This window comes from Phyllostomus discolor, chromosome 9 (genome assembly GCF_004126475.2).
Source record: "Phyllostomus discolor isolate MPI-MPIP mPhyDis1 chromosome 9, mPhyDis1.pri.v3, whole genome shotgun sequence".
NCBI lineage: Eukaryota > Metazoa > Chordata > Mammalia > Chiroptera > Phyllostomidae > Phyllostomus > Phyllostomus discolor.
The window spans coordinates 80,741,212-80,762,751 of NC_040911.2; the positions used below are offsets into that span (position 1 = coordinate 80,741,212).

The following is a 21,540-nucleotide window of genomic DNA, read 5'->3' on the forward strand; positions in this document are numbered from 1 at the left end:
GGTGAAGCCACATCAACCCCACAGCCCAAAAAACTATTACCTCTGCCTTCAACTTCCCCGGGCGGTGGCCTGCCCCCTCCGCCTGAACCGCGCTCCTGCAGAATTGCTCAGCCATCCCCTCAAAGACAAGCACGTCCAGGCCTCTCGTTGACCAGGAATAAATTCTAGCCTTTCGCTGAGCACCTACAATGTACCAGGCATGAGGAAGGACTTAGCCCTTGACCCTCTGGTCCCAGTTGACCTTTCTGGCTTCAGTTTTCGCTCTCACCCCTCGATCACACACACACAGCCCAGCTTCACCTAGGCCCCGAGCATCCCCAGTGCGGCCCAGCTGAAGGCCCGTGGGAAACACCCCTGCCGCACACATCAGTGAAGCTGCCTCCCGGATCTCTTACGTGCTCACCTCTGTGCAGGCTGCTGTGGATGTGAGGCTGTGTGGCGGCATGGTTGTCTGTTACCCCGATAGTACACCAGCAAGGCCTAGTCCACTGATGTTTCCTACAGCAGCAGACACCCTGCAAAGGTGAGCTTGTTGTACCGATTCTGCTCTGCAACCACCTGGCCCCTGCCTATTCTCAAAGCATGAGCATCTCACCCCCCGGAAATCCTGCTGCCTATTATTCCAGAGGGAGGCTACAGGCCCACGATCACCAAGCAGGGCCACGGTCCCAGGCTAGCCTGATGGCCCCTCCCCAAGCCTAGGAGTCAACTGCATAGAGGGTCAGTGGTCCAGCTCAGAACAGGGTGCCCCTTCCTCCTCAGTGTTGGAGTCCACTTACCCCTCCCCCAACAGTGGCCACTACAACAAAGGGCCAGTTCCCCAGGTGCCCTTCCAAATTCATGCCTCAGAAGAAACAAAAGACATCTACACTTCCTTGGCTTCCCTCTGAACACAGGCTACTCCCAAACGTGTCTTCTTCCTGGCCTTTTCTCAAGGTCACCCAAGTGAAAGCCCCAAAGGAGAAGGGCATGCCAAGGCAGCTGGCCCACCTGACTCACCCTTCAGGGTCCAGCCTCCACCAGCTGAAGCCCTCCAAAACAAGCCCACCCCTTCCAGCCAGCAGGCTCCTCCCCTCCTCTAAGCCCCAGGACTGCTGGTGTGAGCCTTCGGGGAGGGGGGGGTGCCGGCGAGGCACCTGCACCCCTCCCAACCAACCTTGGGGAATTCCAAGTCTCTCCTCCCAACCCATACTCCTAGTGCTTAAGGGCAGCAGCCCTACCTCAGTTTCCCTGGAGGGACCCCTCTGCCTCAGGCTTCCAACAGGAGGGGAGGGGTGGGGGTCTTTCAAGGGAAATCTCTTTGGGCTGCCTGGCAGGTCTGGGGAGGGATTTGGATTCTCTAGGGGCCCCCCAGACAATGCAATTATTCTTCAGATAAAAAAACACCCAGAAATCCCAGACCAGCTGCTTTGCACAGTGGCCCAGACAAAGGGGCTCTGTGTCTGCCTGCAGGGCTCCTCCCACCCCTCAACCCTGGGAAGGGGCTGGGCCTGAACTCCTCCCAGCCAGACCCTCCCCAGTCCTCCTTACCCAGGCTTGCCAGCCAGGAAGTGAAAGAGGCAGGATAGCTGGGCCAGGCCTGGCCAGTGACTGATGGCAGGGCGGGGGAGGGTCAGATACAGGACAGGGGCAACTTGTGAGCCCAGGAGACACAAGGCAAGGGAGAAAACACTGGCCTGGGAGCCCAGAGACCCAGGTCCCAGCTCAGTCTCTCCCTTGCCAGGTGACCACTTCTCTGGGCCCCACATGGCCAACACATCTGGACTCACCCCATGGACACAGCACATCTGTACCCCTAGACACACATGTCTAAGTCCCATCAGATGCTTGACTGCCTCCTTTAGACTTCAAGCTTTCCCATCTGTAAAATGGGCTCAGGTACAGCCACCTGGCAGGACTGCAAGGGCCACCTCAGAGAGGGAAGGAGAGGGAGGAGGGTCCCAAAGAGACGCGTATGGACGTGGGAGCACCTCTCCTAGGGCCCAGAGCTTCATCGCAGTCGAGAAACCCCAGCCTTCACATGAGCGCAGACCCTGGCCTGGGCCTGGGCCCCAACCCTAACACCGGACTGGACCTTGAGTCTGACATCAATCAGGCTCCACACTGCCCCCACCCCCAACCCTGCCCCCACCCCCAACCCTGTCCCCTCCCCCCAACCCTGTCTCCACCCTCAACCCTGTCCCCTCCCCCAGCCCTGTCCCCACCCCCCAACCTTGTCTCCTCCCCCAACCCTGTCTCCACCCCCAACCCTGTCTCACCTACCCAGTTTTGGGGGTCCGGCCAGGTCTCAGAGATGGGGGCCATTGGCCAAGCCCAAGCTCATACAAGGGAGAAAGCATGGGTGCCTCATCCCACAGAGGCCTCCTTTGAGCAGCCCTCCCTCACAGGCTGAGGTGAGAAGGGCTCCGGGGGCGCCCCTCATCCTTCCTGGCATTTAAACTTCTTTCCAAGCAGTGTCTTTGTTGGCCACATCTCTTCCCCACAACCAGATGTGTAAAGTCCCTAAAACACATCTTTAAAAGCCTTTGTAAGTCTTTTCAGAAGCGGGGAGCCTACACTACATGGAGAGAGGCAGCCCTAGACAGGGTGTTCAGGGGAGGCGGGGGACAGACCCAACATCACGGCCTGCACAAGCACTGGTGGCAGGGGACCGTCATCCTCGGAGAGGTGAACCCTCAGGACCAGCCTGCGTTTCCCAGGATGTTCTGCAAGGCCAGAGACTCAGATGGACTGTCCAAGGGACCTCAGCTTATAGTTACCTGCAGGGACAGACCCTGAAGACCACCCTCCTCTGGCTAGAAGCCTAGCTGTGGACAGAGGGGAAGCAAACACAGAAAGAAGCCCGAGAAAGGGCAGGGTGTCTCTGGTGGGCATAACGCTCAGCTGGCAGCCTTGATGACTGTGCAGCCGGAGAGAAAAGCAAGCGGAGATGGGCCAGGACAGAGCCGAGGACTGAATTTCTGTCCCCACGCCCACCCCCAAACAGCTTTACCCCAAGCTCCATCCTAGAGATCCCACCTTCAGCAAAAACGCGTGAGTGGATCACACCCTGACAACAGATTAGATCAAGTGCTGGTCTCGATGGCTTCTGAACGTCTGTGAACCTTTCAAAACCGGGGCCAGCCCCCTGGCTCAGCTTCCGTCTCCCACCCCAGCTCCTCACACCCCAGGCCCTTCTTCCCACCCGCGTGTGTGTCTGCCTGCAGACGTCGTGTCTGGCAGAGGAGGCAGTCACCTCTCTGCCAGCAGGGCCCACGTTCGTCCACGTTCGTCCACTCAGACCCCAGGTCTTAACGGAGGCAGGGAAACCCTGTTCCCCCTCGGCCCAGAGAGAAGTCAGGGTCTTAGAAGATGACCATGCCGACCCTGGACAGGCCTGGAGGAAAAGAAATTGCCCAGACCATAACTTCTGCTCCTAACCAGGGTAGCCTTTGGAAAGTCCATTGGTTTAAGCCTCGGTTTCCCCATCTATAAAGTGGGAATGATCACTCCTACCCTGAGCAAGGCCAGCACTGACCCCAGACCTCATTGGCCAGCCTTCTATACCCCCTAAAAAATCCTAAAGGCTCCCTTTAGTCACTGTGGCTCCCTTTAGCAACCCTTGGGGTGAGACCTCGTAGCCTGCATTCCCTTCCTCCAAGCAGAACCTGACACCTCAGCTCAACCCCCCCACCCCCAGGAAGTCAGCAACCACAGAACTGTAAGAGACCGCAAAGTTGGTCACTGTCCTAGTTGACGGCGTTATTGTGAAACTGCCTGGGGCGTGGGCAGGAGAAGGAGGACGGTCAGTGGTACTCAGGCATCACTCCCTGGGAGGAAGTTCTCCTAAAAGGGCTGAACCTAGAGAGAAAACCCACCTCAAAACCAAAGCGCCAGCCATGTTCTGAACTCCTTAAGTCACCAAGGCCCTTGAGGACCCTCAGACACACACACACACATAATCACAAACACACACTTTGCTATGTTTCACTTGATGACACATAGCAAACTTGATAAATAGTCCCCCCTGTCGGGACACCTTATAAAGCCATGGTTTCCATACAGGCTCCAGGGCCAGGTCCCTTGGTGAATACCAGCCATGTGAGTCTCTGCCACTGATTAGGTGAGTGACCTGAGCTTCAGTCTCCTCATCAGCAGAGTGGGGATAAAAGGGTGCCTGCCTCCCAGGGTTCAGTGTGGCAATGCAGAGTGCTTAGCTCACAGCCGGGCACAACACAGAGATGGTTCTTATATTTATATTCCTACAGGCCCAGGTCCACACACCAGGCAGGTGACCATGGGGAGGGCTGGGCCAGGACACCGAGTATGGTGGGGACAGGGTGAAGTCCAGTCAACAGAGAGGTCATAGACCCTACTGCATGACGATGCCATGACCTCTAGGACTCAGAGACCACCACCCACCCTACAGTGACACTGCTATGATCTGATGACAGGGGAGGCACAGAGGGCTGAAAGAGAAGCCCCCCGCCCCAACTTCCTGGGGCCACGTGGCCCTCCCCGGAAGGTCCGTGAGGCTGCAAGCGTAATGGCAGAGCATCTGTCAGAGCAATCGGGGTGGGCATGTCACCAGCCTCCAAGACAGCCCTCTATGCCTCTTGGCTCCTAGTACCTGTGCCCTAATCGAGTGCCCTCCCAAACTGACCTGTGTAACCAATGGGACATTGTAGAAGTGGCAGGGCGCGGCTTCTGAAACGAGGTCATAAACACATTGTGCAAGTACCATGTGATTTAACTTACATGTGGAATCTGATGAACAAAATAAACTGACACACAAAACAGAAGCAGACTCACAGATGCAGAGAACAGACTAGCAGCTGTCAGAGGGAAGAGGGGCTGGGTGGAAAAGGTGATGGGACTAAGGAAAAAATTCAGACTCAGACAACAGTATGGTGATCACCAGAGAGGGGGTAGGGGAGGTGGAAGAGGGTGAAGGGGGATAAACGGTGATGGAAGGAGACTTGACTTTGGGTGGTGAACACACACTAACTACATACACAGATAATGTATTATAGAATCATATGCCTGAAGCCTATATAATTTTATTTACCAACGTCGCCCCAATGAATTAAATAAATTAAATATATAAATAAAAACACATGGTGGCTTCCACCTTGCTCTTGTGGACCGATTCCTCAACAAGCCAGTTATCGCGTCCCACGGCCACTAACACACCCTACCGAGAGGTGAGGCCCGTGAGTCACGGAGCGGAGCCAGACTGTGCCGCCAAGCTCGTGAGCACGAACCATTGTGGAAGCACACCCCCCACCCCAATCAAGCCTTCAGACAACTGCAGCCCGGGCACACGGTGACGGCCACCTCCTCAGGGGCCTCGAGCCAGAAACACCCAACAAAACCGCTCCCAAGCTTCTGACCCACAGGAAGTGTGAGGATAATGTTTCTTGCTGTTTTACACTACTAAGTTTTGGGGTGGCTTGTTACACAGCAAGAGGGGACTGTCGGAGTCATCAGTTCTTTCTCCCAGGGAACCCCTCAGGGTGGGGACCCTAGGCAAACTCGCCATTCCCTCAGGGCCTCAGCTGCCTCTGCTGTGAAATTCAGGGCTGGGGTGGAGGGAGCACAGAGCCTGGCCTAGGCCCCCCCACATACGAGGCCCAGGAGCTAGGTACCCCTTCCCAGCCAGTGCATTAGACTCACCTGGGGATTGTTATAAAAGACTGATACCCAGCCCCCACACTGGGTCATCTAATCAGACTATTGGGGTTGGGGTCCCCACATGGACATATTTCTAAGGGCCCTACATGATGCTAATGTAGAACTAAGGTGGAGAATCACCTCTGTAGCAGACTCCAAAGGCAGACTCCAGGCCAGCCCGGGGACATCGTGTCTGCCTGCGCAGAACAGGAGGAAGCAGAGAGAACTACAAGATCCACTCCCCTTCCCCAGCTTAAGCTGGGGGTCTCCCTCTACCCCCACTCCCTCGCAGCTGCCCAGCTCCCCAGGTCGGTAATGTACCTCAAGCTAGACAGGGCCAACCTCTGCCCTTGGGGACTGCTCCCTTCAAGATGACCCAGGGTGCAGGACGGGGTCTAGCTCTGAGTGATCTTGGGGAAGACTGTGTTCCTTCATCTGAAAAGCGAGAATCAGCACCACACCTGCTCTGCCCTCTAAGAGGCCCTAGGCTCCTGCTCAGACATTTCCAGAAAGATTTACATGTTCTGTCTCCCCTAAGGCACAGCCCTGGGGAAAACACGGGCAGTGGATTCAACAAACAGGTACACAGCCAGTTAACTCCCAGGTACAACCTGCAGTGATAAGAATTTGATCAGGATTGTAATGCAGAATGTGGGAGGGGCACCTAACAGGGGCAGGGAGAGGGCTCAGAGGAGATTTCTAGGAGGGACATTAGAAGTGAGCTCCAGGCAGGGGAGACTGTGTGTGCAAATTCTCAACGCTTCTTTTCCCTCCCTCCGGGAATCACCCTGCAAACCCCAGCCCCACTTTTTTCAGGTGGCCACTCACCTGGCCCAAGCCACAGTGCAAGCATGGCAAGCTTTCCATCAGACACACGTAAGCTTACCCCCACGGGGACACCCAGGAGAAAGGGCAGAGCAGCCCCAGCTCCCCAGATGGCACAAGACCCCATGGGCAGTGGGGTGTGCAGGGCGGCCCCTCTCCCAGCCCCCCTTCATCAGCCCACCTGCAGCCCCCACCATCCAGAGGAAGTGGGGGGAGGTGGGCAGAAGGGTCACTCGGTCACTCAGTGACAGTACAGGCATGCAGGGCCAGTGAGCAGCGTGGTGAGAAGTCTGGGTGGGCACAGGACATCCTGGGGGTCCCCCTTTACCACGGTCAACTGTGATCAAAAAATATTAAACGAAAAATTCCCAAAATAAACAATTCATAAGTTTTAAATTGTGTGCCACTCTGAGTAGCGGAAACCTCACACCATTCCATTCCATCCTGCCGGGGATGTGAATCACCCCTTTGTCCAGCACGTCCGAATACAGGACAATAGGATATTTGACCAGGAGAAAGACCACATTCATATAACTTTTATTACAGTACATTGTTGTAATTATCCTATTTTATTATAAGTTATTGTCACTAATCTTACTGTGTCTAATTTACAACTTAGTCTTTATCATAGGTATGTATATGTTCAAAAAACACAGTCTATACAGGGTCTGGTGCCATCCACAGTTTCAGGCAAACACTGGGGGTCTTAGAACATGTCCCCTGTGGATAAGTGGGGGCTACCGCACGTTTAAAAATGGTTAAATGGTAAATCGTGTGTTATGTTTATTTTGCCACAATAAAACAAGAACAAAAAGTTGAGTGAGCACTACTTAGTGCCAGGCGCTCAGGACACAGCAGCAGCCAGAGCCTCCCCTTCGAGGATCTAACAGATTGGGGTAACAGGTGCCACAAGACAGGAAAATCAGGGCAAAGGGAGAGACAGCTGCTCTGCGTGGGGAGGTGAGGGGAGCCTCGCTGGTGAGGGGACAAGGGAACAAAGAAGTGACAGGCAGGAGGGGATCAGAAAGTAAAAGTGCTATGGTGACTTCCCAGGAACTTGCTGAATGACAGGATGTGGGGGTGAGGGCAAGGGTGGGGTCAGGATGACTTGGGTGACCAGTCCTGACTCTGCAGGGACAAACCTTGACACGTTCTGTGCCAACTGGTTACCCCCTCTCCCCTCAACAAGAAGCCTGTGGGGCAAGAAAGATGAGAAACTGAGGCCAAATAACTTGGTCCAAGACCTACAGCAGGGAGGAGAGCCCCGGGGGTCCAATTCCAGAAGCCAGTTCTCCCCTCGAGGCTCTCACCAACATCACCAGCATTGCCGACCTTCTCCAGGCCACCTCGACCTCCCGCTGCAGGGCCCAGCACTTCCCCACACGCAGCCCCGGGCCCCTCTCCCAGCCCCGCCTCATCAGGCGTCACCTGCAGCGCCACCCTGACCAGCCCCTGGGTTCGTGCCCCCACATACTGAGCCACCCACTCTGCACCTGGGGCACTGGAGGCCCCGGAGGTGTGAGCTGGCACACGAAGAGGTGGCTTCCCTGCCAGGTTCCTCCCCTTCCCAGCCGGGAGCGCAGCCCCACCGTTCTGGGGCGAAGGAGGACTGCCCAGTCAGCGCTTTCCACCGACTCTTTCAAAACCACCGACAAAAACCGGGGCCTGTGAAACCAGCTCCAGCCCGGGCGGGAGGGCGTAGTTCCCCCTCGCCGGCCCCTCGTGACTCTGCACAAAGCCTGACTGTGCTTCAGCGCCGGCCCCCAGGAGGAGGGGGCTTGAAAAGGGGGGTCTCCGGCAAACCCATCTCTCTCCAAAGCCACAGGGTCCCCACTCTGGCCGGCCTGCAACCCGTGCTCTCCGCCTCCAGAGACACTGCAGCCCTGATGGCAGAGCTGAGTGTTTAAGGCTTTTGGGGTCCAGGCGGCATTTGTGGGGAGGGGGGCCCCCTTCACTGTGTGTGCACTCTTTTCCTGCAAAGCTCCCTCTCCTATGGCCCCCACCCAGCACAGCCAATCACAGGATGAAGGTGACACGCATGATCCCAAAATGAAAAAAGAGAAATGCACCCCCAAATCCAGCCACCAGGTGAACTACACAAACAAGCCCCTACTCATTGAGTCCGTCATGGGCCAGGCCCCGAGCTGGGCACACTACTAACACCCAGGGGCCCGTGTTACGGGTGGCAGAACAGGCTCAGAGGGGGTCACAGGTGTGATGGAGGCCCCCCAGATGAAGTGAGGGCAGAGCAGCGCTCAGCAACACTGAGCTCGCTTTCTGCCCAGTGCCTGCTTGGCTCTCAGGCCCACACCAGCCTCCAGGGCAGCAGGCCTGAGGACAGCCCCAGCCTGGCCCTTCTCCTGCCCCCCTCCCACAGACTGACACTGCACGCATTGTGCCAGGCCCTTGGGGCTGCCCGGCAGGAGTCGTCCCCAAGCCTGGCGGCTCAACCTGGCTGTGGTGCCAAAACTTAGGGCTGCCATGGGGAGGCCACCTGCCTCCTGCCTGGGGTGATAGTGGGTGGGCTTCAGGCCATTCGAGTCTCCCTGCCCTAGGGGGGCTGGCTCAGTGCTCACCAGGCACCACGTTACGCCAGGCCACAGAGCTCTGCTCTAATTCTCATCCTCCAGAAACAGGGACAGGGACACTGGTCCAATTGCTCCGCCTGCACACACACAAGAAAAATTCAAGGAACAGCTAACATACCTCCCTGCAGACAGCCACCTCCTCTCTCAGTGACCCAGGACTCTTCCTACCCAGTAACTGCAGGGTGGTGTAACTGCTCTTTTAACGAGCCAAACGCAGGATCACGAGAGCCCAGCAAAGGGCTCTCCGTGAGTTCAACACTGAAGCGGGACCCCAGCAGGAACTGAACCCGGGTCTGCAAAGCCGACGGTCTTCATTTCCAAATGCACACGTGGACCCTGAGCCCGAGATTTAATCCATGAAACACCGATGGAGTTAAGACAATAAGCTTGGATGAGGAGGATGTTCTTCAAGTCCTTTTGTTGAGTTCAAAGAGAGACTTAATAATCCACCAGCTTTTAAAATCAAGAAATGCTTATTCTTATAATCCTGTCATCATCGTTATCACTATTTTTCACTGAGCCTGTCTGAGGTACAGAGCACAATGCTAAGCATTTCACATAGCAGCGAACCCACAAGTCAATATCCCCATTCTGCAGAGGTGGAAACTGAGGTCCGGAGAGGTTCCACACCTGCCGACTGACAAAAGGCAGTCCAGAATTCACTTAGGCCCTGGCCAGGTAGCTCAGTTGGTGAGTGTTGACCTGATACACCAAAACTGCAGGTTCAATCCCTGGTCAGGGCACATACAAGAAAACCAGTGAATGCATCAATAAGTAGAACAAATCAATATTTCTTTTTCTCTCTCTTTGTCTCTTTCCCTCCTCCCCAAACCTTCCTCTCTCTCTCTCCCTGCCCTCAAATCAATAAATTTCAAAAAAGAAAGAAAGGAGGAGGAGAGAGAGAGAGAGAGAGAGAGAGAGAGAGAAAGGAAGGAAGGAAGGAAGGGTTCCCTTAGTAAAATACTAAGGCCCCAGCTTTACTCTTTTTTAAAACCAAGGGATGAATTGAGTTTATTGTCTTTAGTTACTTTTTCACATTAAGTCCAAAGCTTTCCATTAATTGTGTATAATTTTTTAAATTAATTTTCAATAAAAAAAAGAGTAAAAGGGACCTGTATGTTTAACATTTGCAGACCTCATTTAAAAATCTTTCTCAAGAATGTGTGTCCATTGGTGGTCCTGAGTGTCTCTGCTTAAGTCATCTTAAAAATCTAGCTGACTCTAGGTCTAGTCTTTTTACCAGTCCAAAAACACCCACCCACCCCCACTCCCTGGGGTCAGGAGTTCAGGAAGCTGGCCTGGCTTGGGGTGGGGGGAGGGGATCTGGTTGTGGTTGGGAGGCGTGGTTGAAGTTTTGGGGACAGGCTCTGGGGGGGTCTGGGGGGTGAAGAACGGGCATCAGACCAGATATCCAGGAACCTGGGTTAGAGACCCAGTCACATCATTTTCTGCAGCTGCTGCGTCTCCCTCTGTCTGCGAAATGGGCTAACAGCTCACGTGTCTCATGAAGCCGAGAGGGGAGGGCGGGCACTATGGGTGCGCCAGGACCTGGCACCAAGTTGGCAGACGGTGGCTAGGCTCTTTGTTCTGTTTTCGAATAAATTACAACTTATTTCCAAGTACTTCTGGGCTCCAGTCACACCTTCCCGTACACCCTCCTCCAAGTGGCCGAGGGTACAGGAATCTGGACGGCGGTGTCGGGGTGCCGCACTGCCCCAGCCAAGCCACTCTGCTCTGGCTGAGCCCAAATGCTTTTCGTCCTCCCCCCTCCTCCCAGCCTGTTTAGTGAGATCAGGAAAAGCACCTCCCCCCACCCCCTACTTGTTTGAGGAAGAAAGAGAAGGGCAAGGCAGGACAGGAGAGTGTAGCCGGGCTGGGTAAGCAAGCTCGCTGAGCATCCTCTGCCAGGGCCCTCCTGTCTGCCTGATTTTGCGCCATTAAAGCGACTTCCCCTGGGTCACTGTCTGAAATGCCGCACCCCGTCACCCCCACCTGAGCTGCTGAACAAAGAGTCCTCACAGTTCAGAGGAAATGAGTCGTGGCAAGGGGCAAGGCAGAGTGGCCTCACTGACCACCCCCACCAACCACAGGGGAGGACAAGGAGAAGGGAGCGAGAGGCCTGGAACTCCCCCCTTCTCCCTTCCTGCACTTGCAACACCCCTTCCAGGATGGTGACAGGATGAGATTCTCAACCTTTTGGGGAAAATGACTCAGAACTCTGAGAATCTCATATCAGCAACCTGACCTCTCCCCATGCTTTGAGTTGTGAAGGGCCATAGCTACTCAGTGAGGAAGCCCACTGCTGGGGGTGGGGAGGAGTGTCCAGCACTTTCAAGCCACTGTCACACCCCTGCCACGTTCCTCACTCAAACACTGCCCTGCTCAAAAGCCTTCGATGGCTCCCCGTGGTCCAATGAATGGAGGCAGGCGTCAGGCACCCCCTTCCTGCCCTCAGCTCCCATCTCCCACTCCCACCCACCAGATCCCCTGACTCGCACACCCAGACTGCTTCCCGGGGCCCCACACGGCCTGTGACATCTCCTCATTCTGCCCACATCTACCCACCTGCTAGCCGCTCCTCCAGGAAGTCAGTCCTGGCCCCTCTCACCCTCACTCTTTCCTCTGCTCCACTGAAGATCACTCCTCTGATCTAATCAGGGCCTCAGCCCAGGCCTCACCATGCTCTCTGCTGGCCTTTGTGCCACTTGCTTCCCTGACCACTGTCCCCTTCCCTGGGACCCTCCTGGAGACGCCACCTGCAGCCATGTCAATCACACTAAGAGCGGCCAACAGGTACTCCATTATCGCAACAACCCTATGAGGGAAATACTGTTATTCCCACGGGACAAATGAGGAAAGTGAGGCACCAAGAGGGTTAGCTTCTTGCCCAGAGGTCCTGACCCCACCTCTGAGATGAACCACTGGGAGAGAACTTCTAGAGCGAGGAGATGGCAGGGGCGGTGGGGTGGGAGGCACTCCCGGGACCCCAAACACCCAGGCCCGGCTATCCCTGGGTCCTAGGCACCCGACAGGACGTCCCAGGTCTCTCCCCCTCCCACCCAGGGAAGCAGAGCTGTTGCCACGAGAACCTAGAGCTGGCTCTGGGCCCCAGTCCCCTCCAGGCCGCCCCTCCCTCTGCAGGGCCCTTCTCTTCCTCTGACTGTCCAAATGGCACCCGTCCCACCAATTCCACCTCCCCCAGGAAGTCGCCCTCTAGCCTTCCTTCCCTGGCCGGCACTTCTGGGCCTGGGTGCGACCCACATGTGCAGTGCTTCACGGAGCAGCGGCGCCATCACTCCACATCAGCCTCCGCCCGGCTGGTCTGCCCGGTCGGTGGGATATTATTAGGAAGTCTTCAAAACCCAGATTTCCATGGTCAGATTGTTGGTCAGGTTTAGTGTTCCGGGAAACACTAAACAGTTCCTTTGCTGCGGAACCTTTAATTCTCTTAAAAGGTATTCTGAATCTCCCACATGGTGGTCGAGTAAAGTTGCCAGTTTCTGACCTTATTTATCCCCTGAACCCTTGAAATTGCTCAGAACAGTCTTTGAGAAATGCCACCCTCTCCCACCTCCTCAGAACAGCCTGGCAAAGCAGAGGGCACAAGGCAGACACTGGGCCCTGCCTTCCTTAGGAGGTGTGGGGACATCTGGGGAACACATCTTGAGAGCCACTCCGGGCATTGAACCCTCCCACCTTCCTTTGGGTGAGGCAACTGACTACCGTCCTCCCAGGGTCTGAAGGAACCCCATCTGAGCAGTGCCCTCCAACACTGCACCCCACACCGTGCCAAGTCCAGAAGTCAAAGGGCCTTGAGAGACCCCCAAAGCGCACTGGACAGTTCTACACAAACTGCTCATTCTACTCCGTCATTAGCACGCAAGTTTTAATATTAAACCAGAGTTAAAATGCATTCGGCTGCCATTCTGGGAAGAAGCAGTGCCCCACCCAACACACCCTGTGATCCTCTCCCCTGCTCCCCAGAGACAGAACAGAATCCCTCAACTGACAGGAAAATAAGCCCTCAAAGGGGAGCAGACACTTGCCTGTAGTGGCCCGGCCAAGGGCACAGCAGAGAGAAGCATCTAGGCCCCCCCACTCCGGATGCACCCGGAAGGGGGCCCAGTGAGAGAAGACCTCAACAGCAGTGACTCCTGTCACCATTGGCGGTAGCTACGAGGACTCACGCAGGCCAGGGTAAGGGACACTGCCCTCTTGGGAAGGATGGCTCAGCATCCGGGAAGATTCTGGGGGCTTTTAGAAGACGTTATGTCTGGGGCTGCAGTCAGCTGTTACCCCAATCTCCTTGGGCCAACCCTGGACGGAGGAAGAATGCTCGCCCCAGATTGGCTACCCACAGGGCCCATCTGTGGGAAAAGATAAGAGGCTGCCCACACGTCACCCTGCCCTGGGGCAGTCAGCTAAGACACCCTCTTGTGGTCTCAGGAGCTCATCACTGCCAAACACCCTGGAAGTCAGGCCTGCTCCCTGGCCTGACACACAAGACCCTAAAGACCCCTCACCCAGCCCCATGTCCCAACACCCTGCATCTGGTACCTCTACCCTGCCATCTCAGCCCCCACTCAGACAGTCCCCACACCTCCCGACGCAGTCCACAGGAGCCTGGACAGCCCCCTTTACCCGTTCCAGGTCTCACCTGACCTGCACGCATCCCTGCACCTGCCTGGCCCAAGTGCTCAACCTCAACCCCTCACTCCGCAAAGATGGCCCTCGGACCTGCTGCATCGCACCACCCAGGGGCCTGTTAGACGTGCAGAATCTCAGGCCCCACCACAGACCTGTTGAATTAGAGCCTACATTTTACCACACTCCCCCGGGGAGCCACTGTCTGCTGGAGCTTCAGATGCACTTTTACAGACCACTGTTCTCATCGAGTCACCGCACCCAGGACCTATAACCTTCAGTGGCTACCGGGGGTGCCAGGAGAATCAAGTCCAGACTCAGCAGCTTGGCAGTCAAGGCCTTCTCCAACCTGCCTGCAACCCACTTCTCCAACCTGCCTGCAACCCATTTCTCCAACCTGCCTGCAACCCACTTCTCCAGGCTTGGGCTTCCCCCGCCCACATTAGAAATGCCACCCCTCCTCTGGTGGCCCCAGCCACTCAGGACTTCAGGGCCCTGTAAAAGCACTGCCTCCTCGAGGAAGCTGGTCTGAACTGCACCTCGTTTCATCACACCTGGAAGGGCTCACCCCACTGCCCGGAGAGAGGGAATCCTGCCCTGGGTTCCCAGTGGTTGTGAGCACTGGGCTGGGGCACAGGTGATGCCAAATGATGCCTGAAGGTAACAAAGGCCCGCATCCAGTTGTCCAGAAGCCCACCCTCAGCCCCCGCCTGCCAGTTTCTGGCTCTGCCACAGCTTTCACCTCAACCCAGCAGACAGGACTTGGGCAGCGTGGATAAGCCTCCTGCACACGCCCTGCCAAAGGCAGAGCACTCCCCAGAGCTAGCAGCAATGGGCTTGCTCTGTGTCTCAGTTTCCCAATATACAGAAGAGAATGCCACCAACTCCACCTCTGTCCTTTCCTGGCGGCCTAGCAGAATCTGCCAAGATAGATGAGCAGATCCCTTAACTCTGGGGCTCAGATATTGGAGCAAAGGGACTCCATGCCTGTGTGGTCAGCAAATCCCTGCCTGGCCAGCCAGCCAAGCCCCTGGGAGGCCGACTCACCTGCCCAGAGGCATCCTTTCCTGACCGAACAGGAAAGCCTCGCAGGACAGGGCTGCCACACCCTCCTCCCGGCTCCCTCCTTCCTGGCCCAGTTCCTGCGGGCTGGTGTCCCACAGGAAGTCCTCCTTCACACGGGTCTGCAGGAAGGCACTCACACCCAGGACCTTGAGGAGTTCCCGGCTTCTATGACCCCTGAGGGGCAAAGGCAGAAAGCCTCTCTAGCCCCCTTTTACAGACAGACAAAAAGAAAGGCAGGCCCAGCACTGAAGTGGATTAGGCTCTTTTCAGTTCCCGTTTCTCTGTGCACCCAGCTCAGCTCGCACCTTCAACCCAGCCCTACTCTGCCCGCCATCCAGGTTTCCCAAGGCCATGCCAGAAGCTCTCCCTCACAACATTCTAAACGGAATCCAAAACAGGCCAGTTTATCTACAGAGCCCCTTCCTGACCTCCCTGGGCTCTCCAGAGGCAGATGAAGAGGGCAGTAGGGCAATGCTAAACCCAGAGGGTCGAATGGTGGCGTCTCAAGCAGGGAGCTGTTTTTGTGCCAAAAGAAGGTGACCTCCCCGGCACCCTAAAATCACAGTGTGTATGATGCCCAACTCTTCGGCCTGGGCCTGAGCCCCTGCTGAGAAAAGGCGGGACACGCAGCAGAGAACCTCACTGAGCGAGGGTCCCTTCTACCTTAGGGTTGTGACTTCTTTCCCACCTCACCAGTCCCCAAGACACGCTCCCTGCATGTCACCTGCATGTCTGGAAGTCTGGACAAACCACTTATTTGTTAAGAAGTCTTCAGCGGAGACCCTCTGAGAGGCACGAGAGGAGAGGCAGAGTAGGGGCAGTTCAGACATAGATTCTGGTCGCCTGGGTTCAAATCCTTACTCTGACAATACTGCATCCTGTGACTGTGCCTCAGTCTTCCCATCTGTTAAGTGGGATAAGACCTACCTTACAGGGCTGTTAGAGGATTAAAGGAGTTAATATCTGTGAAGCTGTTAGAACATTACCTGACACACAGTGAGTATAGGAGGGCCCTGGCCCAGCCTCTTGGCCTCTCTCTGACTTCCCGCCCAGGATACTGTCCTTGCTCCCATCTATCCCAGGTCAAGGCCTTTCTTAGTCTTGCCAGCCCAACTCTAGCTCTGGACCCCTAGCCCCCAGTTCTAGCACCCACCTCACAGTGTCACCCCGGTCCATCATCACCAGTCTGCCTGTCCAGGGCCCAGCTTCCCTCCCTCCCGGATCTGAGGCCCCCTGGCTCTTGGCTTTCCATTCTGGGAACACCGGCCACACAATTCAGTTCTCAGCCGGCTGTTCTGTGCAAAGCACGGAGCTGTAGGAAGAAGGACAGGGTCTAATAGAGAGACCCCCAACCCCAGTTTGTCCCATCCTTTCAACTCCCTGCCCTCCGGGGATGGGCACCCATCTGTCACCCAAGGGAGTAGCCTGAAATAAATTCCCAGCTGCCCAGACCATGCTCAGCTCCTGAGCTAGAGAACACACACACACCCCTCTGTTAACCCAGCCAGGATTTCCACCAAAGAGAGCAGAGGAAGTCATGTATCCCCAACCCACAGCGACCCCCACTGACTCCACATCCCTCAGGCCTCCCAGTCACGCCCCCAGACACACAGGCCTGCTTTCGAGACACTTGTACCTTCTCTACTTCCCTTTTTCACATCCCACTGGCCCCCTCAGATTCTTGCAGCCATTTATTTGCACAACTTCTTTTGTGGAAAGAAAATAAAAATCTGTGGTGTCACTTGAGGCTTAAAGGGGGCTCCTGCGCTAATTGCAAAACCCACCTCCTCCTGCCTAGCCCAGCCCCAGCCTTCCACCTGGCTCAAGATCTCCTGAGCAGCCACGAGCCAGGCACTGTGGAGATGCTCCAGATACATACAGCAGTGGGCCATTCAGTCAAGGTTCCAGCCAGACAAAGTAAAAAGAGAAACGTAACAAATGGCTACAGGCTGTGATAAATATAATGAAGAAAGTAAAACCGGAGCGATGATGAATTTGGGGGTGGGAAGGGGCCCTCTCCCAAGGCTGGGAAGGCACGTGAAAAAGGCAGACTTAAGCTAAGACATGGAAAATAAAAAGGAGCCATGCCAGCCCAGAAGGAAACCCTAGAGGAACTCTCTAGGCAGAGGAAACAGTACAAGCAGAGACTTGAGGGCAGAAAAAGCTTTGGGATGCTCAGGGGCAAAGTAAGCCAGGTGCGGCTATCAGGAAGAATACAAAGGGACAAGGAAAGGCTGGAGGGAGTCTGAGAAGGCCAGATCATGAAGGAGCTCATAGGCCAGGGGAAAAGCTTTGAAGTTGTATTCCAAGTGCAATAGGGAGCTCTGGAGGGTTTTAGAGAATGAGGTTATCTAATGTATATTTTTTCTGAATACTTTCTGTTATAAGAGATTAGAAGAGAGCAAGTGAGGACTTGGGAAACAAGTAGTAACTACTCCAAAACTCAGATAAGACAGAAAGGGGCGCTTGCCCTGGGGCAGTAGACTGGGGTGGTTGCAGTGAAGGCAGAGCCTGAGACAGATTTTGCAGAAAGAACCAAAAGGATTTGCTGTTGGTCAGACTGGGTGTGGGGAGGGAGGTGAAGGGGAGTTGATGCCACCTGGTTTCCTGTCTTTAAAGCCGGGTGGGTTCCCCGAGATGGGAAGGCTGAGGAGGGTCTGGGGAGTGCAGTCAGGTTCTGTCTCGGCCACATGCAGACCACCCGGGAGTTTTTCATACCTGTGGCACGTCCAGGACACCATAACTCATCCCATGGGTGGCTAGAGATAAAACCTGCTACTTAAAATCATGAGGATGAAAATGATGTACATTTAAAATCTGTGTGTTTGTCAGCTAGAACACAAACAGAATCACAGAAATGGAGATCCCCATGGAGGGTTATCAGTGGGGGAGTGGGAGGAGAGACAGGGGCAAAAGGTACAGAGAATAAGTAGCATAGATGGTAGGTAGAAAACAGACAGGGGGAGGGCAAGAATAGTATGGGAAACGTAGAAGCCAAAGAACTTAGATTTATGACCCACAGACATGAACTAAAGGCGGGGAATGCAGGTGGGAGAGGGTGTGCAGGGCAGAGGGGAATAAAGGGGGAAAATAGGACAATTGTAATAGCATAATCAATAAAACATATTTAAAAAATAAGGCAACTTAAGATGACAATTATAAATTGAGATTAAATACATAAATAAAATCTGTGTGTTTGTAAATTAACGCTTCATTTTAGAAGTCCTAAGAAAGAAGGAGAGCTCTGGGGGAGGGGCCTGTGTAAACAGAGGGGAGTCAAGAGAGAGGAAGGGGCTGAGGACAGAGCCTCAACCTTCAAAGTTGAGTGTAGCTGTCCCCACAGATGACCAAGGAAGGGCTAGGCTAGCCAGGGAAAGAGGAGAGAAGCAAAAGAAGCCAAGAGAGGTAACTGGCCCCAGAAGGAAAAAATGATCAACAAGGCCAAGGGTGGTCAAGGAAGGCCTACTTGTGGGGATATGGAAGTCACTGGAGACACTGATGGGGGGCAGGGGGGGACAGGGGCAGAGGGGCAGTTTCAGTGAAGTAGTGGGCAGAAGCCAGGTCGAGGGGGCTGAGGAACCAAAGGGATGTGCTCCAGAGGGGCAGGCACAGACAGCTCTCTGGAGAAGCTTTGTGGCAAGAAGTGGGCCTGTTGCTGAAATGTGGGGTGGGATGGAGGAGGGTGCCAAAGCATGAATGAACACTGCATGAATGATACCGGGGAAAGCCACTTCTAACACGAGAGAAGGGGAAGGAATTGAAGAATGGGGGTCCAAGGGCAGAGCACCTTAGAGCCCAAGTGGAGGCACAGCCTGTGGCAGGAATTGGAATGCTTCATGCCCCTTACACGAGAGAAAGGGAAGAGGGGGAAGGCAGCAGAATACAGATGTGGGGACTTCACTGCACATACTTTCAGATGGCATGCCTACCCATCCCTCCATTCATGCCCACTCAAATGACCCCTGGGGCACCTGTCTTGTTTCGCTGCTTGGACAGGCGGCTCTCCCAAGGACTGGCACCGGATGTGCCATCGCCAGCAGGTTCTGCAAACAACCTGTGGACACATCTTACCATACGCGTCACCCACAGGGCTTACCTCATCAGGCGATTCCCTTTCCTGGTGCAACTTCGGAGGGGGTCTACGGACCCCTCACCGGCTCCACCAAAGCCCCAGCCCCTACCCAGGACAGAGGCCTCCCCCAGCCCCTTCCCCAAAGTGAGCCCTCCAACTCTCTACCCCTTCCGCAGCCTGGCTCTCGCCAAGCTCAGCGCAGCCTAGTTGGCCCATCGGAAAGACCTGCTCCCCACCCTTGTCCAACGTCCCTAGAGGAGACCACCAGTACGCCCGCAGGGAGGGCAGCCCAGCCTCTCCCCTTGTCCCTGCAGTCGCCCGGGAGCTTTCTCTTCTCTCCCCAGCGACCACCCTCTGGGCGGCCCCAGTGCTCGCGGGGCGTCAGCGCCCGGCTTTGTCTGAGCCCACGGAGCACGCCCGCCAAGAGCCCCGGGCGCTCCCCAGCTGCACGCACCCCGCAGGGTCCGGCCTGCCCTCCACCTCGGAACTCTCGCCCGGCCCGCGCAGCCCCCTCTCGAAATGACCGGACCCCGGGCCCAGCCACCGCCTCCCCTAACGCGGGCGAAGGGGGCGCGGCGCCCACCGCTCTCCGTGAGCCTCGGGGAACGCCGCACTCTCAGCCCGAGCGCCCGAGCGCCGCGCCGGCTGCCGGAGTCCAGGACCCGCCGAACCCTCGGGACTGCTCCGTGCCCCTCACCCTCCCGCGGCGGCCGCAGCCTCTGGCAACCCCGGAGCGAGGACCGAGCGCCCGGGGCCGGAGCCGGAGAGCGAGCGTACCATACCTTTCCCTGCTGAGCCGGGGAAATGAGTCTGCGGCGAACAGCGCTCCAGCCTCGGCCTCCTTTGCCTCCCCTCCTTCCTCAGCCGCCTGGCTTCCTCCTCCAGCCGCCACCGGGACCGTAGGGGCCCGAGCCAGCCGCCGCGGCCTGTGTGGGGCCCCGCTCCGCCTCGCGTCCCCGGCCCACCCCGCCCGGTCTGCTCCGGCCCGGCCCCCGATCCGCCTGGGGGCGGGGACGCGCCCAGCTCCTCCCCGGCCCCGCCCCTCGGGGGCGGGGAAACTGGCGCCCGCCCGCGACCAGGACCACTGTGCATCTGCTCGAGCTCTCCAGCCCAGCGCTCCCCACCCGGGCCCCAAGCCCCCTCCCCGGGTCAAACCTGGTGTCAAACGCCGCCATCCATCCCCGAAAGAAAAGTGGCTAGTCCAGCACTGCCAGTCCTGGGCTGGGTAGAGCGTGGGGCCGAGGCTGCCTGCTGAACGACCGGCAGAGCCAGGACGTCGACCTCAGTTTCCCCGCGGAGTTTGGAACCGCCCTTTCGAAAGGAAAAGGCACCTCTCTTTCCTCCTAGAGCCATCTTCCCTCCCGCAAACCCTCCTTCCGGGTCGGACGGTTAGTCCCCAAGGACCACCCCCAATCTCATTTTCTCCCCAACACCGCTGGAACATCCTCGACCCCATCCCCCAGCCTCTGAGAATCTATCTCAAACTCCCAACAGCAGTGGATGGTGGGACACTCAGAACGCTACCGCCTGTCCCTTCGCAGCCCACGACCATGAGTGGAAGTGGCTTCTTTAAGAAAATGTTCTATACTGGTACCCACTGCCTCGTCTTTAATTTAACAAAAACCGAAGATAATAGAAGTGTGAAGGTCACTTTTGTGTTTCTTTCTTTAAAATCACAATTACTTGGAAATTACTTGTTTCCTGAGATTCTGCAAGCACTGCTCTAGTTCCTTGTACAGTTTTTCGTTTGCTCTAGTTTAAGCAGGGAGCCCTTGGTCTCTGAGAATTCTATTCTCTTTAGCTCTGCACGCATCTTCAGGGCCTTCTGGGGCTGATGGAGAACCAATCTGAGAGGTGCAAGCCCTCAGTGGAATCCAGGCCCCTGCCCTGAACCACCTTTCAGACTGAGGAGGGTACCTCACCTAACCCAGACCCCACGGTGAACCCACCAGGCCCAAGGCAGAGCAAAAGCCCTCATGGGTCCAGAGGTCAGGAGGACAGAGGTGTCCCTGCAGTGAGGGGTTTTCATGCTCCCTTGCAGGAGGAACCTGAGTGGGCAGAGGTGTTGGGAAATTTTCCCAGGCAAGAGTAAGGGAACTTATGAAGCTGATCTTGGGGTGCAGCAAGATGTGGATATCCTCCAAACCCATGGCAGGCCCTAAAGAATTATATAGAATCTAGCTGGATGGGTAAGGGTACTGGTTCTTGACTCACTCCAGATAGTGGAAAAATGCCTTGCTAGGGCAAGGGCCTGTTCCACGAACCAGTACATCCCAGCACAACTGGGGAGGGGTGGATTAAAGTCTTTGAGGGGATTTTTGGGAAGCAATCCCTGTTCTGGCTGGGACCTAACTGGTGGCTGTGGCAGTAGTCACACCAGGGCACAGTCTGTCCTCCACAATAGGCTGCAGGGCATGTACATGGTGGATTTCAGGTGAGGTTTCTTCTTAGCAAAAAAAAAAAGTCTTATAATTGTCCAAGCTGGCCCCTTCACTGAGAAGCCTTTCTTCCTGCCCCTGACAAACCTCTATGTCCCCTTGGAGCTACATGTTCGGTTGAATGTCACTCACTCCTCTGTGAATCCTTTCCCAACACCAAGGAGAACACAGTGTTTATGAGTGGGCTCTCAGGATTAGATTTCCTGGTTTGAATTCTGCCTCCATGTGGCTTCTCTGTGCTTCAGTTTCCTCATCT

At 55.9% G+C, this 21,540-nt stretch overlaps 1 protein-coding gene across 3 annotated transcripts in view; it reads right to left on the reverse strand.

Moving 5' to 3' along the window:
- Positions 1-19,822, reverse strand: part of SMOX (spermine oxidase) — a 36,022-nt gene extending 16,200 nt beyond the window's left edge. Inside the window, exon 1 of one of the 3 annotated variants that reach the window (XM_028524075.2) lies at positions 19,629-19,822. The gene's annotated coding sequence lies outside the window, so the exon portion shown is untranslated. Of the gene's footprint in view, positions 1-13,111; positions 13,274-19,628 lie in introns of those variants that run through there. The other 2 variants (XM_028524076.1, XM_036009595.1) reach the window with 2 other exon arrangements.
- Positions 19,823-21,540: the final 1,718 nt, after the last annotated feature.